General features: G+C 41.4%; 1 protein-coding gene across 12 annotated transcripts in view; it reads right to left on the reverse strand.

The window, feature by feature from the left end:
• The window catches only part of PTPN13 (protein tyrosine phosphatase non-receptor type 13), a 220,211-nt gene extending 215,072 nt beyond the window's left edge, over positions 1-5,139 (reverse strand). For 8 of the 12 annotated variants that reach the window (XM_058433087.1, XM_058433081.1, XM_058433083.1 and 5 more), the window contains exon 1: positions 4,669-5,109. The gene's annotated coding sequence lies outside the window, so the exon portion shown is untranslated. Of the gene's footprint in view, positions 1-4,668 lie in introns of all 12 variants that reach the window. The other 4 variants (XM_058433090.1, XM_032145796.2, XM_032145708.2 and 1 more) reach the window with 1 other exon arrangement.
• Between the last annotated feature and the right edge of the window lie 3,462 nt (positions 5,140-8,601).

An 8,601-nucleotide genomic window follows, 5' to 3' on the forward strand; every position in this document is an offset into this window, starting at 1 on the left:
ATACCATATATGGCCAGGGAAACTACATTTGACAGTACAGCTCTAGGGAAATATTTGTACCTTAAATTCTCATCCAAATAGTAAAAAGTCCTGTAGATAGGCATATACATAGATGCTTCTGAGACATTTTTGTGTTTTAAATTCTTAAGATTTACATAGAAAAAATACGTAAATATAAAATATAATCCAACACAAAAAATGTTGCTGTATTTGTGGGAACCAAATTTTCTACACTCTATTCTAGTAGAGTCTAGAACATTGGTTCCAAAGTTGACTATAGTTTCTTCAGGAGTTTCTAAAAATACGGATGCCAGGGTCTCATCCACAATGATTCTGGTTTAATTAGTCTTGAGTTGAGGCCGGGGCATGGAGATTATTAAAAGCTATCCAGACCAGGTGCAGTGGCTCACATCTGTAATCCCTGTGCTTTGGGAAGCCAAGGAGGGAGAACTGCTTGAGGTCAGGGATTTAAGACCAGGCTGGGTAACACAGGAAGACCATTATCTCTATAAAAAATAAAAAATTAGCTGGATAGCACACACCTGTAGTATCAGTTATTCAGGATGCTGAGGCGGAGGAATCACTTGAGCCCAGCAATTGAAAGTTGCAGTGAGCTATGATCACACCACTGTATTCCAGCCTGGGTGACAGAGTGAGATCCTGTCTCTTAAAAAAAATTTAAAAAACTTAAAAAAGCTATCCAGGTGATTCTAAGGTACAGGCAGAGTTGAATACTACTAAACTAGGAAAAAAAAAAAGAAACTGTTTATTAAGCATAGATGAAGTATGCAACCAAAGAAATTTATTGGCTAGTAGGTAAAGAGGGCCTTTTGACCAGCCAGATTCAAGTTACACATTCAAGAATGATTTGAGTAGTCACAGGTTTTTGTGATTATTTAATTTTTTAAAGAAAATTGGCAAGGAAGGACGTAAACTAAATATAGAGTGTCAGCTTTCACTTAAACCACATTTGCATATATTAATTTCATCCTCAAAATACCTTGAGAGGGACCAGGCACGGTGGCTCACGCCTGTAATCCCAGCACTTTGGGAGGCTGAAGCAGGCTGATCACTTGAGGTCAGGAGTTCAAGACCAGCCTGGCCAACAGGGCAAAACCTCGTCTCTACTAAAAATACAGAAATTAGCCGGGTGTGGTAGCACACGCCTGTAATCCCAGCTTACTAGGGAGGCTGAGGCAGGAGAATTGCTTGAACCCAGGATGGGGGGCAGAGGTTGCAGTGAGACGAGATTGCACCACTGTATTCCAGCCTGGGCGACAGAGTGAGACTCCATCTAAAAAAAAAAAAAAAAAAAAAGCGCAAAAAAGCCTTGAGAGGTATATATTATTAAATTATTAAAAATAAACTTAGTCTCTAGGATTTGGATACATATTTGTCAGACAGCAGAGTCCTCCACACTCTGTATACTATGCAGAAGGATTTTCTTTGAGACAGTTTGTTTCAGAGAATTTTCATACTTTTCCAGTGTGAAAACAAAGCAAAACAAAAAAAAAATTAAAAAAGCAGGATTCAATGGCAGAGCACAGGATAAGGCAAACACATCTAAACAAGCACTTGAACCAGACCCTGTTCCTGTATTTCCCATGCATTTGATAGCAAACTCTGGGAAAAACATGTGAAGTTTATGGTTTAAATCTACACTAGCCTCTATACAAGATTATTTAGGAATTGTTATCTTTTTATCCTAAGAAATTAACCAATGGCCCACCTACTGCCTTACTATTAGTGACAGTTACACATTCTTGGGAACAGGGTTGGGCAGGATAAAGCAGGGTGCTTATTCACAGTGCCTGACACTAAACAAGAATAAGGGTCTTAAAGGTGTTTTCATTTTCTCCCCAAACTCAAAGGATTATTAGAACTCCACCTCCCAAAGCAGTTTACAGATGGAGTTTTGATGGGACATTTACAGCTAGTATGAAACTTTCAACTTTAACTTAAGCCATTAAAAGTCCTACATTAATGTACTCATTAAAAGCTATCTTTTAGCCTTGGTCAATACAGCAAGACCTTGTCTCTATTTAAAAAAATAAAATAAAATAAACAAAATTAGCTGGGTGTGGTGGTGTATACCTGTGGTACCTGCTACTTTGGGGGCTGAGTTGGGAGGATTGCTTGAGCCTGGGAAGTTGAGGCAGCAGTGAGCCATGATCGAGCCACTGCATTCCAAATTGGGCAACAGAGAGAGACCCTATCTTAAAAGCTATCTTTAAAACATTTAGTTCCTAAGTTATTTGACCCATTTTAATTTTCAAATTAAAAGAGAGTTTTTCAGGGAAAAAAAAAAAGGAAGTCCAGCCCAAAAGATTCTCATCATTCCTATCAGCACTGATTCTTCTATCCTAAGACCCATTATCTTTTCTCCTTTCTCAGGCCCCTACCTTGTAAAGTGATATTAACTCAAATGAGTCATACTTGGTTGCATCAGAGGCCAAGAGGAGAATACTTTGAACCACACAGAGTTCTCCCAAAGCATATTCCAAAACAAGAATATGTTGACAGGAGTAACTACTAAATGCACTGGCTTGGAGTATGGTTGTGTTTCTTTTCCATTTCAAATGGTGTTAATTATAATTTAATTATACATAAAAATGTTTTTGGGTTTATTTAAAAATTACACCCTCTGTCAAAAGAAGAGGGTGAAGAGGAAAAAAAAGAAGTAATAGTTTATCCCTTATAGTCCTTCTCTCCAGTACATTTGGGGCTGGGCACTAAGATGAGCTGGAAAAATACACACTCCATTGATATAGGAGAAGCTAACAACACTTCCCCATCCAATCCTTAACACATTAAAGACAGAACAAATCAACACCCGTTTTTCTCAATAACAAAGAATACATAAATTTCATTCATTTAAAGATGAACACCTATCATTTATATTATCTACTCCAAAACTAATTCCCACATTCACATACCGTATTTAGGAGGCAGCCCTCAAAAAGAACAACAAAAAGATGATGTAAGTTTTATAACGTGACCCCTATCATAGCATTAAAATCTGACTTTTAAATTGACACTGGTTTTAATGGTGTGTGTGTACGTTACTTGTGACATGAAAAGCCATTTATATTTTTGGATGCTGGTAATCACCCTCCAAAATATAAGTAGGCTTTACATGCAAGTAAAAATGGTGGGACAAATGCAAATTCAAAGATAAACCTACATAATGGTAAAGCAAGCTATCATTCTCTAATAGTAAAAGTGAAAAACACTATGAAATCGGTCCTTTTCTTAACAACTAACCTCAAATATTTTTCTATTTTTAGTTCTAATTTCCATCCTATCCTCTCCCCACACATACTCCCACAAAGCCTCTAGAACATCAAGTAGAACACAATGTTATGAACCAAGTATAATAAACAAGATTGGACGTCAGTCAATGCGCCTCTGTATAAATTTACTAAATCAATATATGTATGAATTTACTAAAAAATGCTCCTAGTGATATTAAAACGAGAAATAATTTGTATCTTGGCACCACCACAAGCAGCCAATGAGCATGAAGCAAGTTTTCACCTGGACCCTGCCAACACAGTCATCAAGACTTTGGGAAAATACCAAAGCTTGTTTCATAACACATGCACTTTTACTTTTTCCCCCTATCCTTTAATAAACTTTCTAGATATAAATTTTAAAATCTTAAAATTTATAATTAGTTACCAGCGCCCTTCGTCCCACAGATCAGGTGTCCTACATTTTGTTCAGGTCCTGCCTTGAAAACAAACCCGATTGCCCCATTTTCTGAGAGGGAGCTCAGCTCCAGGCAGCTCCCTATGAAGTCACCGCGTTTGTTATTTCAAAGATGCAATTAAATGAAAATGACACAAGGCTGTCGAACAGATTAGTTGGAAGTGTGCGGTGGTGTCGATCATATACGTGTATGGCCAGTGAAAACTGTATTGCTGTAAATCTCTTAGTGATATTTCTCCCCATCCTTCTCTCTCCATTATATTCACAACAGAAGGAAATTAAACTTTGTAAGACTTTTCTTGACTTTGGTTTAACTTTAGCTTCCCAGCTGTCTGCTCTTACAGTATCACTTAATGAGCAAAGCGGTGGGGCTAGGGGGCCGGAGGGTAGAGTGTTAACTTTAGCAAGCAGAAGAAAAGCAATAAAAGAGCTTGCATCAGACAGTGTCTCTCTCTCTGCCCCCTCTTCCTCTGCTTCCCCGCCATCCCACCCCCTTCTCGAGCCCTTACACATACACATTCTTCTGGGCGGCCTCTAACCACACCATCTCCACAATCATTTGCAGAAATTAGAAACAGACTCCGGGAGACCTTTCCTTAAGCACGCACAGAGCAGAGCTGTGCAAGCACGACGGGGCAATGTCACTCCCTATTACCCCACAATCTCTTACTCCCCCTGTGGGTTTCATTCCCGAGAATCCGGCTTTCTTCCGCAGAGGAGATGGATCTACCTAATTCGCAATGGAGTTTCATCTCATTCTTCCCCACTCCAGTCACCCCACCCCCACTCTAACGTACGAAAACACCCACCACCAAAACCAAAGAAAAGTTCCTTCTACCAGGGCAACCGAGGAGTTGGGGTTAGGGACTGGAGCGAAAGCTGAGAGAGGAGGAAGAGAGCGAGCGCAATGCACTTCTGCACATGCAGCGCAGAGCCCAGGGCGGCTCTCGTCCTTACCGGCTGGTCCCGAGACCGGGTCCTGCTACTGGAGCGCCGGGCGAGGGCTGCAGGGACGCGGCGTCGGGGCGGGCCGCCCGCAGCCGCCGCGGGCGCCGAGAGCCACCACCTCTTCTCCCACCAGCGGCTGCGGGCGTGGGCTGAAGGAACTGAAGAAGGAGCCTGGGGAGGGGTAGAAGAGGAGCAGCATCTCCTCCTCCTCCTCCTCGCCTCGGAAACGCCCCTCCGGCGGCGATCCCAGCCGACTGCCTGACCCCCGAGCGCTCAACGCACCCCCGCCGCCCTACTGTGCTCGACGCCTCTCCAAGAGCTTCGCCAAAACCCTCTGGCGCGGGCGGCTCAACTCCTGTAGGCGACTCTGACCGCTGCCCAGGCGGACCGGGGAGCTACGGAGCGCGGCTCGCCAGCACGACGGTCTCCAGGGGCCGTGAGCATAGTGTGTCACCCTCGCCTCAGCTCGGCCGCGCTACTGGGGCTCCACCTCGGGCAGCTGCGCCGGCTCCGCCCCCCCGGTCCTGTCACTCAACCATTCCCCGGCACTGGGAGGACCGCAGATCTCCGACCCCGAGCTCCCCTCGACCTCATTGGCCCGCCTGGCATCCAGCTCCGCCTCCTCCCTAGGGACGAGGTCGCCAGGGAGACCAGCGCCCCGGTTGCCATGACAACCAGTGCCTTGGGCCTGGCTTTTCGCGTTCTTCGGACTAGCCAGAGGCTCAGGTTGGTGACCGAGCGGCAAAGTTCCTAGCGCCTGCAGTGTGAACTCCAACTTTTAGGCCAAGTTGAAAATGCAGCCGACGACTCCCACACTTCTAACTTAAGAATCAAAACTATGACCCTAGGGAGTGAGGAGGAGAGTGAAAAATGCGTAAGTGCTGGCTCCTCCCTTACTCTTCGCTGCCTCGCAGCCTTGTTTCTATATTCTCACGGGGCGCTTTGGTCTTTGAAAGGAAGAGGAGAATGGGAGAGAGGAAGAGCACAGCTTTGCCAGCTCCTTGCAGCAATATAGCAACTTAGAAATGGCGGGGTCAACGAAAAAAGCCCGGTGAGTTTTCCCACGGTTGTAAAGCTATCTTCAAAGGTGTGGTGACAGCACAACGCCAAATGCCCTAGGGAAAACCCAAATTCTCATATTTTTGAAAAAAGTTTGTAAATACTTGCCTTGTTATTTTATCTATGAGACTAAAATAATCCCGAAGTTTGAAAATTTAAGGAAAAGGTTTAACATAGTCGATAACCTCCCACTTTTCTATATACACTGAAACTTGGCCAAGGTATATCCAGACAGCTATAGCCCTCCTTGCTGCAAGCCGAAATATTTGAGTTTCAGTAGTTAAACAAGAGAGTCTTGCTGAATTCATGAACAAATAATATCCTGTGATTTGAGTTTTGAAAGTTTTGGGTTATTCTCAGAGGTATAAGGTAAACTGGTCCACTCTGGAAAGGGTACCTGAAGATAAATTTAGTCTGAGACCCTTAATGTTGAGCCCTAGGTAAATCTGAATTTCATGGCTGGCTCCAAAGTGGAGAGATCTGAGGCTTATTTGGCTTCCCCAAGAAAGTCAAAGCAGCAATCCTAGGTTCCCTAGCCCCTGAGGCTGCCATACATGTATGATGAATGAGGGAATTAATAGTAATGATTTATCTTTGGCGAGCACTTGAGTTTTCATTATATCATTTACTAAGTGAATAACTATGATAGATATCTTCAGTCAAATATGCCTTGCAAGTATGCATTGAATGTGATTACTCATAGGGCTAAACACAACGGAAAATGCACAGCAGGATTTTAAGATAAGTCCCCGCTCCCAAGGAGCTAACCTGGAGCCTAAGAAAGAAAACTAGCACTCTTGAAACAATTTGAGAACAATGATAGCTAAAATGTGCAGCCAAACTTTAAGTAGGTAGCAGATAAGAGAAAGTTTGCTACGTAAAATGGGCTGGATTCCTTAGTTTATGGAAGAGGGGAATTTACACTGGGCTTTGATGAATGCAGCAAAGATGAGGAAAGTCAGCTGAGGGAAACAACAAAAACTAAAGAGCAGCAGCAGGGATGAGTGGTGAAAGTAAATAACAGGCCAGGCTCCTTGGACTGGAGACACAAGTGAATGATTGGAGCCCTTTTCTCAGTTCTTCCCCCGTTTTTAAATGTTCTGGATCATCTATCAGGGAGGTGGGAAAGGCAGGTTGGGAAGAACAGAAACTTTCATGAAACATCTGCCTCTGTTTGCCTCTGAAAGAAAGTTCATGTATTTATTGGAAAGAAAAGCAATATCCTTAATTAATGGCTGCAATAGCTTGTGGATTCACATCAGAAAGAAGGTATAGCAAGTATAGTGTTGTAAATTTCCGCAAAAGTAGACAAACCACAGTGTTGTTAGCTTTTTTCCTTTTCTTTTTCTTCTTCATCTTTTTTTTTTTTTTCATTAAGGCCATTTCAGGTGGTTGCCCTCAAGGCATTTTCACCAGTAATCCCTCTGTTTTGGATGAGCTGAAAGACTGGTTTTAAAATACAATCTGATAAAAAGTACACACAAGGGAAATCTACAGGTTAAATTCCTTTTGGATATAATGTAAAAGTCAATACTAACAAATGGAACCCAGCACTACGTTACAAATGATATACCAAAATTAAGAGAAATTATTTCATGTATATAGTATGGCAATAGTTCAATAATAGAAAATTTTCTCATGTGCTTGATTATATTAATAAGTCAAAGGAGGAAAACATTATGAGGATCTCAGTTGATGCTGAAAAGGATTTTGTAAAGGCCAGCATCATTCCCAGTAAAAATTAGAATTTGTAATAATTTAAATATATATGTTATACTAAAGCCAGCAACTTCCTTTATAACATAACACTGTAATTATTCCTATTGAAGTCAAGTACAAGGCAAGAATGTTCACCATCACATTGTAACAATAGAAACCATAGCCAATGCAATTAGATATAAAATAGAAATAAGAAATTAAGTACTGTAAATAAGTCAAGGTTGTCATTTGTTTACAAATAATATGAAAACTCCAAAGCATCAACTGAAAAGCTTTTAGAGGCAATAAAAGATAAATTAAGATAACTAGTTATAAAATTAACATACGGGGGGTGGGGCACAGTGGCTTATGCCTGTAATGCCAACACTCTGGTAGGCCAAAGTGGACAGCTCATTTGAGCCCAGGAGTTCAATACCAGTCTGGGCAACATGGTGAAACCCTTTCTCTATAAACAATAAAAAAATTAGCAAAGCATGGTGGGATGCACCTGTAGTCCCAGGTACTCTGGAGGCTGAGGTGGGAGGATTGCTTGAGGCCAGGACGTCGAGGCTGAAGTGAGCCACGATCCCACCACTGCACTACAGCCTGGGCAACAGAGTGAGATCCTGTCTCAAAAATAACAACAACAATAATAATAATAACAATAATAATAAAAACATACGAAAATCAAGAGCTTTCTTATGTATTATCATAACCAATTTGAAAATACAATATAAAAAGAATCCATCCCACTTACAGTAGCCACAAAAATTTAAGTAGCTAAAAATAAACACTAAAATAAATTTATAAAACTGGCTGGGCATGGTGGCTCACGCCTGTAATCCTAGCACTTTAGAAGGCCAAGGCAGGAGGGTTGTTTGAGCCTAGGAATTAAGACCAGCCTGGGCAACATAGCAAGACCCCATCTTTATTTAAAAAAATAAATAAATATATAATGTAAAATATAAACAAAAGTTATAAGACGTACTTTAAAACTGATATAATTTGTAGTGGACTATGATTGTGCCTATGAATACCCACTGCATGCTAGCTTGGGCAACACAGCAAGATCCCTTCTCTAAAAAAAATTTTAGAATCATGACAGACTTATGTGGAATAACAATGTTTGAAATAAAAAAGAGATATACTTTTAAATTAAATACCAAGGTTGAAACAATGTATAAT

This window comes from Hylobates moloch, unplaced genomic scaffold (genome assembly GCF_009828535.3).
Source record: "Hylobates moloch isolate HMO894 unplaced genomic scaffold, HMol_V3 SCAFFOLD_2, whole genome shotgun sequence".
NCBI classification, from domain to species: domain Eukaryota; kingdom Metazoa; phylum Chordata; class Mammalia; order Primates; family Hylobatidae; genus Hylobates; species Hylobates moloch.